Raw genomic sequence first — 11,454 nt, 5'->3', positions numbered from 1 at the left:
CACTCGTCTTTCGTCTTTTGTTTACATTAGATTCAAATATGAAAATTCAGTTCATGTTTATTTCTATACCGTTTTTACAATGTATATTTTACAAAGCAGCTTAAATTCTAGTAAAGTCCAGATTTCAGAGTTGAAGTTCAACTTAGTTTAGTTCAGTGTGCTTTAAATTTCACTGCTGAAAGTTCAAACAGTGAAGAGCAAAACCATGCTACTTTTTCATTTCATTTTTACAGTGAGAACTGAACTGTACAATAATGTAATGCTTTAGAAAATTTGTATTTCAGTATGCGTAACAGAACATTAATAATCAGTCTAAAAAAATCTCTTTTGATTTTGTAGATAAAACACAATGTGTTGCAAAAATAAAGATAATTATAATAAAACATCTTAAGCAAGTCCTCTTAAAATTACTCTGAATTTTCTGAACTGATAACAGGATTATGGCAGCGGGCCCCAGAAATGTTGAGGCCTCAAGCTACAGGTTATTAAAAACTTACTGGTACTTATATAATTAGCATTTCATCTGTTCTTTTCCATTTTACACATTCAGTTTGATTCAGAAACACTTTAGACTGTGAAATTCAAAAGCAGAAATTGCTGGCAAGTGAGCCTCGAGTTTGTTTAACGATAACATGGCAGGTGCTGCTTTACTATGGCGCCACAACCTACACACTTTCACGCATTAGACGATAATGTGATAAGCGAGACAGCCCAGCCCAAACACATAGGCCTTTATTGCGAAATTACTGAAACGAGCCTTTTCCAATGATTAATCAAAACTCATTTGGACATACTTTGAGCCTTTCCCATTTAAAAGCGACTCGCTCGAATCAGCGGACTCGCTTAAGTCGTCGTTAATACGATACCGGGCTTGTGGACCAGACATTAACGCATTTAAGTCGATATGACTAACATTATAATGAGCTAAAACGCAGCAAATTAAGCAAGTAAAGGGAACAATGAGTGCAGAGGACACTGGTTTGGGAGGGACGGGTCTTGGTGTTGGCGAGTGCTGAGGGGACATCTGACCTCCATCACCTAACCCCGAGAAGAAAGTGGACATCGATTAAAACTGATAAAAGTTAGGAGGATCAAAACACAGAGGTCGGAAGAATATCCCTCCCTTTCTCTCGTTTTTTTCATACTTTGCCCCCTTTTTCCAGGAGAGAAAGCGAGTGGCTGTCCGGGCCGTAATTGGCCGTTTCGGAGGCTCATTGTCCTGCGCTTTTGAGCACGCAGGTGCGCGCAGTAAAAGCGCGCGGTTCTCAGCGCCTCTTATGCTCGCCTTTGTTCTCCTTTCTCTCGCTCTCCTACCGGGCAGAAAATTAGCGTTGCATTGAGTGCCTCGTCTCCCCTCTCTCAGCAGTCCCGAGCTTAACCCGCTCGCTGCTCCCCGCTATTCTCATGGTAATGGTGCAGTCAGGACCGGCTAATCGGGGGTGGAGGGGAGGGGAGGACTGAGGGGGAGATGCCGAGGAAGAAGAGTTTTGAAAGGGGGATGGGAGTTATAAACAGTCGCGCAGATGACGACAAATATAGTCCATAAATGCTATTGCAGGAAGCTGGACAGAGAAGGAAGACGTCCATAAAGTCAACAGGTGTTTTAAAAGGGGTTTTGTATAAGTGATAAACACAAATGTCTATGTGGTGAAACTATCAAGGGATGGATAAAGTAAAAAGGTAGCCTATTAATGATTCATGAAAAAAATATATAGAGAGAACTATTTTTAAATATAGTTGAATATTTGAAAGAGATGACGAGGGAAACACAACAGGCTTACTTTAAAGCAATGTAATGTCCAATGTAATGGTTAAATGTCAAAGCAATGTCATTACATTTTGAAAAAAACTTTTGTATATCAAATAAAGTTCAACCAACAAACAGAGACATTTTTTCATGACTAGGAAAACACAAATCAGAAAGGTTCTGTCTTACCATTTTCATTAAGGTCTCTGTTTTTTTAGAAGATACTCTGACCTTAAGGGAAATACACTTTTAGTGACTGAATAATGTAGCAACCATAAGAAAACATATTAAGTTAATTTAAGTTAAGTTAATTATATTTGTACTATGATATATTGAAAAACTTGAAAATATATTAGATTTTAAAAAGCATGAAATCTATCCACCATTTTTATATTCTTTTTTTTAATCGTATTTTTTTATCTATTATTTGTTGTAAATTGAGAAAATTCTGTACCAGCCAGTCAGATAGGCTATACATTGCAAGGGTACAATTCATGAAGCCATAAAGGACATCATCTAGCCTTTAAGTTTGTTTTGATATTAACATCTTATTTTCAGAATTAATCAGTTGGCAAACTACAAAACCGAGTGACCATTGTGTGTGCGTGCGTGTGTGTGTGTGTGTGTGTGCTAATGTGGGGGTTCAGTTGAAGGGGGAGCCAGATTTTCTTGTTGAAAGCATAAGATCTCCTAGCAACAAACAGAGGCTTCCACAGGTTGTTCCCAAAGCAACAGCAATCCCCCAAACTAACCCCAAAACTCAGCCCCACACCCACCAGACAGAGAGAGAGCAGACTCCACAATTTCACTTCAGCAACATTTAAATGGCCGTGTGCTTACACAACTGAAACTATTTATCTAACAGAGTATTTATAATGTATAATAATCTTAATAATATTGATTTAATAATATTAATTCATTTATTGTATTTTTTTGGCTTAGTTCCTTTGATTTAATGTTACAGTTTAATAAAGTTTTGATTGGATGTACATAATACATAATACCTGTACATTGACAGTTTCTCATGTACACTTCATTCTCCTTTTCATGATTCTAACGACTAATTTGATTGGTATTTTCATTTAATCATGAATTAAGCGTATTGAGTCAAAGTCGGTTAAAAGACATTACAACATTTTTCCAACAATGAGCAGTTTTGGGGAAAGATACTTTTGAAATTAATGCATTACAATATCAATTTACTCTCCAAAAAAGTAACTAGTTGTGTTACTTAGCGTAACTGCTTACCATAAAAAGTTACTTTTGCGTTTATTTCTGTGTATACTTTTTATTACCTGGCTGAGGCGTGATCTCTTTCACAACTATTTTTTTGTAAACTATTTTGAACACAAGTGAAGAGCATTCGCAGAATACAAATGTCCATTTTCTGCTTTTTTCTTTAAACACTTTTATGAACATTTAACCCCACCCACACACTAAAAAAAATAGATCACTGTTGCTTGTTGAAACTGCCTGTTTAAAATGAGCTGAAACAACACAATTTTTGTAGTTTCTTTGGCTAATTTGTTTGTTTTATGTTCAGTCCACTTAAATTTGTAAACAATTAAGTTAACTTCAGCATTTTGTGTTGGGACAACATGAAGGAATTGTGTTGGTCAAACTACCTGGTTAGGGGATTTGTAGTTCTAAGTATGCTTTGTTTGGGATTGAAGTAAGAGAATGAAATGTTGACAATAAAAGTAATCTTATGTGTTTAAAGTTAATAGAAATACTTGTTAAAGTTTTATCTACACTTTATTTTGAAGATTTAGAAGAGTTTCATGTAATGCTATGAGTTTTGACATTACCACTTTGCAGAAGCACCCATGCTTTGGGTGTTGGCAGCTTAATGAGCAAATATGCAGTTTGTTGCTTTGCTTAGTGAGCAATACCTGTCCTAAAATTAGTTCTGAGATCAGTCTCAATTAACTGTATCAAATGGCTCTTTTAGTTCCTTTAGAATAACTTCAAATAAAACTAAGGGACTTGGAAATGTAAGAAACGTATGGCATACATGACATTTGAGTTTAACTTGAAAAAAAGTACAAATGTATTTCAACTTTTTTGAGAAAATCATGTTGGACCAAATGAGGGCACATACACATAGCCAGTATTGTAAAACCTATAATAGATGACGGAGTGAACAAAAAATTAAATAAAAATAAATAAATAAATAAATAAATAAATAATATAGTTGACTATATGGGTGACGCAGTGGGGAAGAGGGTAGCATGTTCGCCTCACAGCAAGAAGGTCACTGGTTCGATCCTCGGTTCAGTTGGCATTTCTGTGTGGAGTTTGCATGTTCTCCCTGCGTTCGCATGGGTTTCCTCCGGGTGCTCCGGTTTCCCCCACAGTTCAAAGACATGTGGTACAGGTGAATTGAGTAGGCTAAATTGTCTGTAGTGTATGTGTGTGTGTGTGTGTGTGTGTGTGTGTGTGTGTTTCACAGAGATGGCTTGCGGCTGGAAGGGCATCCGCTGCGTAAAAACCTGCTGGATAAGTTGGCGGTTATAATTTTTATAATTTAAATATTTAAACAAGAAAATAAAATTCAAAGGATGGCTAATAATATATATATATTAAAAAATAAGTAAATAAAATAAAATCAATACAACACGGGGGAAACTAAATTAAATAATTATAAAACAATAAACAGTTACATTAACAATAATGTGCTACCTAATTTTAGGATATTGTAATTTTAGTTGTGCTGAATTGGATCAGTGAGTCAAATTTAGGGAATGACAATACTGGAGTATAAATGCAAAAGTCAGGGCTAATTTTGACCTTAAAATAATTTATAAATTAATACCATCAAGAGGTGTTAAATCATTAAAATACTTTAGTGGCCTCCAATGAGGCCTAAAACTTACGAGATGAGCCTCTATAAGAGGACTTAATCTTCTCCAATTTCAGAAAACTTAAAATTTCTCTTTCAGAACCTGTATTATTATTATTATTATTATTAGTAGTAGTAGTATTATTATTTTAAAGAGGAGTTCTGCAATTAACAATGCACTGTATAACATACACCTACATTTACCTTTAAAAACACATCAAAAAATAATATTTTAGAATAAGGTTATCTGAGAACTTCCTCACCCCAGAGCTCTACATGCCGTATATACAGATTATTGAAAGGTTAAAGCAATCTGTTTGCTACTTTTGTGCTATTTGTCTTGAGTAAAATAACTGTCCATTCAGACAATGCCCTTTTCCTTTTCTTTGATACTTCGAAAAGTAATATTATTATGTAACTCGCGTTACTTGAAATGAGTTACCCCCAACACTGACAATGAGTAATAAAGCATCAAGTTTCTCCCTTTGTCATATTATAATGTCATTCATTCATTCATTCATTCAATTGTTTTCCTTCGGCTTAGTCCCTTTATTCATCAGGGTTCACCACAGCGGAATGAACCACAAACTTATCCAGCATACATTTTACGCAGCGGATGCCTTTCCAACTGCAACCCAGTATTGGGAAATGTCTATACACACTCATTCACACAAACACTACAGCCAATTTAGTTAGTATTCAATTCTTAATTTAGTATTCAATTCATCTACAGCCCATGTTTTTGGTCTGTGGGGGAAACCGGAGCACCCAGAGAAAACCCACACAATCACAGGGAGAACATGCAAACTCCACACAGAAATGCCAACTGGGCCTCGAACCAGCGACACTTGTGCTGTGACGCGACAGTGCTAACCACTAAGCCACCGTATCGTCCTTATATCATAATGTATCCTGTTTAACTGCTTTTCTGATCCAAAAATTGTAGCTATCAAACATTGTACTATGATTTACACTTATTAAAATGTTAGTGAAACAAAAGTTTATGTACCAAATGTCATTTGGTCATGTTTTAAAACAAACGTTTGATGACATTAAATGTAAATGAACATATAAAAATACCTCCCTATTTAAGGATGACAAAGTTCTGATATACTAATTGAAGGTCATTTTATATCTTTAAAGATTATATGAGGAAAGCAGTTTTCTGTCAACCTGAGCAAATCTACACTTCGAAAAGCGATTACTTACTCCCAGGGCCAAGTTAATATTTAGTTGCAACATGTTGATGTTTCGTAACATCTAGTTTTTATGAGGTGGGTCATTAGCCCAGTCTCCAACCTGGAGGACCAGGACATACACTACGGACAATTTAGCTTACCCAATACACCTACAGCACATGTCTTTGGGCTCCCAGCCGCATCCCAGTACTGGAAAACACTCATGCACTTACCCAATTCATATACCGCATGTCTTTGGACTGTGAGGGAAACTAGAGCACCTGGAGGAAACCCATGCAAACACGTGGAGAACATGCAAACTCCACACAGAAATGCCAACTGACCAAGCTGGGGCATGAACCGGCCACTCTCTTGCTGTGAAGTGAGTGCTAACCACTGAGCCACAGTGTTTCCCCATAAAAAGCAATTAGTTGAGTTTATTTTTAAAAAGTGAGTAAAATTATCAATATTATTAGTCAATTACAATTAACATTAACAGGCTGACTCAATTTGTTTTTAAGTAAAGTCAACTTGTCCCTTGTAAGGCAATGGGCTTTCTCACTTTAGGTAACTAATATTTTTTTTGCACAGTGAGACAAATTAATTACAAGAAAACTGTAAAAACCTGAATAAAGCTTGGGATTGTTAAACAGAAATGTTATTTTTAGTGACACTAATCAACTTTCAGTCATTATTTTCATAGTATGCCTTTAGCAGAATACATAGCAAGTTTACTCTATTGTCGGTACGGTAAACCACAATAAATTAAAACATGTATTTAACCAGACGAGGTCTAATTTAGTCTCAATATGCGTGTTTGTGGCTCGGCAGGACACAGTTGCTATGCTCCAGTTCAGAGCTACAATAGAGAGCTGGACTAACAGCATACTTATGCACTACTGTTTGCTTGAATGCCACCAAGAGCATTATTATGGTTGACTTACATGCTCAAACGACAACAAAAAAAAAGCAAAGAGAAGTAGTGCAGGTTTGTCTGTGCAGAAGTCAGATTGTAGGTGTGGTGCTTGTTCGTGAGAGTGCAATATAACAAACATTCGCCACAGAGGGATTGCGCAAGTAAACCACCTGATGACTGACAAGAAAAACTCAACTAATGAGCAGAATATCGTCACAATCAGATTTACTAACGTCACAGAAATCCTACTCTTAGTGAGTCATCTGTAATACATATATATAAAAAAAAAGTTATTTCAACTTTGCTCTCGAGCATCAGTCATGTCAGTGATGATGTAATTTTCAGCGCACCTTTACAAAAAAAGTAACTAGGTCAATACAAAGTGAAATACACACACAAATGATGTTTTCTTGTTTTTCGAACTATTTACATAAATTGAGGTAAAACAACACAATTTCTGAGTTTTTTGGGAGACAACTTATCTGTTTTATGTTCAGTCCACTTAAGTTTGTAAAAACGAAGTCAACTTAATTCCTTAAAATCAATTGTGTGAGCTTTTAGTTTAGTTTTCTTGTATGCATTGCCTCTTCTTGTTGAATCGCTGAATACCTCCTCTATTTTAAACCACTTTGGGCAAATGTGATGTTTTGTTTATTCTTGAAATTACTGAGTGACTTTTTTCAAATATCATCATTTAGATGCATGCATTATTACACTCCAAAAATATTTTAGCTGAATCCATGCAATTCTTGAGATTTTTTGGTGCAACTCGATTGTTGTGAGCACAGTCAACTCATTTGTAAAAACAATGAAGTTAATCTAATCGATTTATGTTGGGACATGGGACGATAACTTTTCAAGCTTTACCGCTGTTTGGAAAAGTCAAGGTTTTAAAACGGCCAATATTTTCTGCTATAACGTCTGTTCGGTATGGTAAGAATTTTGTTATTTATGATTTTTTTAGGACAACAGTATAAGCAGCAGAAAAGATCTCCAAAGATGTCATTTTAAATTGTAAAGAAATCAGTGTTTTTGAAACAAATGAAGACAGCAGAAGTCAATGATTCATGTTCATTACCTAGCCTGACATGTTTAATGCTCCAAAACATTATAAGTGTTTCTCAAAATAAAATATATTGTGTTCTAAGGGGAAAAAAAGTTTTAGTTTTTTAGCCAGACCTTTAAAAAGAACTTATTTTTGAGTAGTAATCACAACAGTGTGAAACTGTGACATTTTTTCCAAGGTTATCATACCGTCAGAAACTTTTACCAACCCATGTCTAGTTGGGACAACATGAGGGAATCGTGTGGAACCCAGAATTTTTTACAATGTATCGCAACATTATATTTTAATAGACATTAAGATTTAATCAAATTAGCTGATATATTTAATGGTATATGTTAATTCCCTGCGTTTTTACATTTAGATGGCATCTGCTGTCAGCAAATGCTCACGTAAAGATTATACAATAAGATTTTTTTAGAAACTATAGAAACAGAAATAGAAAAGAAATAGAAATTAGAAACAATGACATTGTTTACACTGGTTTTCAGTCCATCAATCTTTTAGAAATGTCAATATAAGTCAACTCATAACAGTTCCAAGTTACAAAGGGATTATTTACAGTCAAAAAATATTTTTGCTGCTTGTTCAAACTACTTATTTAAAATGAACTGAATCAACACAATTCTTGAGTATTTTTTTTTTTTGGCTTAATTTGTTCATGTTTAAACTGTATACATTTATAAAAAACAATTAGGTTAACTAAACTGATGTGTGTTGAGACAACATGAAAAAATTGTGTGGAACCCAGCATTTTTAATGGTGTACTAAAGTAGTCAACTAGTTGCTTTTATGACAAAGGTTTCACTCACTTTAAGTAAAATAGCTAATGGTTATTTACAAGGTAACAACTAAACCTACTTTGATGTTAATGAATCAAGCTTTACTGTGTCAAAAGTAAAATTAAAAAATGTTAAAATGTTAAGATATTTCATATAATAATGTTGCAATAATTGATTTTTGTTATTAGTATTTTACTTTATCAAAATTGTATAAATTATTGTGTAAATCTTTAGTTCATTTCACTGTAAAAAGTGGCTCATTGACATAAAAAGGTGAGCAAACCTCTTGCCCTTGAGTAATTGAAAATGTGCATAATTATAAAAAATAAGTCAACTCACCAGTTACAAGTTACAAAGGATTTACTTACTTTTTAAAATAGTCAACTTGTCATTTTTAAGGTAATGGTTCACTCACCTTTAAGTAAAATAGCTAACCACTTTTTCTTGTGTACTTAAAAAGTAAACGCTTTGAAACTTGAAACTGGTATACGCTGACTTCATTTGACTTATTCTGACATTTTGAAAAGGCTGATGTACAATGAACTAACATGAACAATGTGATTGTTGCTATTTTTAACAAAAATCTTATTGTATAATCTTTAAGTGAGCATTTGTTGACAGCAGATGCCATCTAAATATAAAAACCCAAGAAACAAACATACACCATTAAATATATAACATCAGCTTATTTTATTAAATCTTAATGTCTAACGATATATAATGTTGTGATATAACAACTGTAGGTACTGTAATATTACCGAATGAAACAATAAAATAATAAAAAAAAGTTTAAAATCTTTAAAAGAATTTCCATTTTTATACTGTAGATACAAATGTTGCAATGATTGATGTGTTATTAGTATTTTGCTTTATAAAAAATTGCATAAACCTTTATTAATAGCCAGTTGTCAGATATCACCACATGAATTATCTAAACAACACCCATTATCATATAGAAGATCTTTTGAAAATACAGACATTGTTAAAAAATAACTACTTCACTGTATTAAGCAATGTAAAACACTATAAATTGCAACAATAATCTGTTTCAGTTTGCTAGGAAGAGTTTAATAAAGCTCCATGTGCGTGGTTTGCTGACGTCTCAAACTAAATTTGCCTGATAAACTGGATTTCTATTCCAGTAGTTGTTCGTAACATATACACATTCCAATCACTGACTTTCTGCTTCACGTGAATTCACCTTGGCCAGACAGACAAATATTCAAGATTGATTGCGGGTATGATGGCTGAAGTGTGGCCTTTCCACACCTTTCTTTTTTATCTCTTTCTCTATCTTGCTCTCCCGTTCACACATATTTAGTTTTAACATGCAAACAATACGTCATTTTAGGGAATTATTTCCACTAAACTTTATCAGCTCACAGGTGGAACACAAGAGGAGTGTTAGTTTTAACATGCTGCACTGAACGAGAAAGGGATTACAGCACTCAGATTGAAGTATTGATCCAAAGCAGCTGCTTGTGAATGAAGGATAGAGAGAGAGAGAGAGAGAGAGAGAGAGAGAGAGAGAGAGATAGCGATGCTTTATTTTATCAGATTTCTTGAGGAGTGTTTTCCACTTTACTTAAAATAACCGCAATGGGGTTTTCTTGAACTTGGTAGAACTGTTGATCATGTGGACTAAGAAATGAAACACTTTTTAAATTCCAACAATGTTCATTTGAATCATAAATTACAGAGAAATTGTCAAATTTTTTGCAGCAGCATCATCTGATATATGCAATTATATTTTATGGAAAAACATCTTAATATAGTGGCTAACTTCTTTGTCTTTCTAAGACTGGCTATTAACTATTAATACCAAAAACTTTGGGATTTGGCTTTAAAAGATGCTTTGTCAAAAAATCCTCCATTGTTTGTTGTCATTTTCATTATTCTACATATTCCCTTTGACTCACAGACTCCCGATCTCAAATAACAATTATTAAACAATTATTAGGAATTGTGGTCAAGCTACTTCTGAGGGGATACACAGTATGCAAGCAAGCAAGCAAACCTAAACAAATGGATAATGTATTTTTTTTATACCTCATTTATTCATTTATTTTTTTTACTTAATTTATCCAGCATATGTTTACCACAGTGGATACCCTTCCAGCTGCATCCCATCACTGGGAAACACCCATACACACTCATTCACACACATACACTACGGCCAATTTAGCCTATCCAATTCACCTATAGCACGTCTTTGGACTTGTGGGGGAAAAAAACTGAGCACCCGGAGGAAACCCACACTAACACAGAGAGAACATGCAAACTTAATACTGAAATGCCAACTGACCCAGCCGAGGCTCGAACCAGCGAGCTTCTTGCTGTGGCACGATCGTGCTACCCACTGCGCCACCATGTCGCCCTACTTTGTTTATAGGAATTTTTAATACATTTGCACAAAACAGAAAAACAAGCAGCAACAACAACAACAAAAATAAAACACAAAAATACAAACAAACATCCCCAACACTAATTTCCCTATTGTGGCTTTAACAGAAGAGACACGTAGCTAACATCGAAGTCTTCAAGCGTTACACAAATGCACAGCAAGTTTAAGTGTGGGGTGCATACACAACTCCAATACAGTACAAACAAATAATAAATAAACATTCATTCATCCATTCATTTTCTTGTGGGCTTAGTCCCTTTATTAATCCGGGGTTGCCACAGCGGAATGAACCGCCAACTTATCCAGCAAGTTCTTACGCAGCGGAGGCCATTCCAGCCCCAACCCATCTCTGGAAAACATCCTCACACACATTCACACACACACACACACACACACTACAGACAATTTAGCCCACCCGATTCACCTGTACCACATGTCTTTGGACTGTGGGAGAAACCGGAGTACCCAGAGGAAACCCACGCAAACACAGGGAGAACTTGCAATCTCCACACAGAAATGCCA

This window comes from Danio rerio, chromosome 5 (assembly GCF_049306965.1).
Source record: "Danio rerio strain Tuebingen ecotype United States chromosome 5, GRCz12tu, whole genome shotgun sequence".
NCBI classification, from domain to species: Eukaryota; Metazoa; Chordata; class Actinopteri; order Cypriniformes; family Danionidae; genus Danio; species Danio rerio.
Note: the sequence above shows the minus strand (reverse complement) of the source record.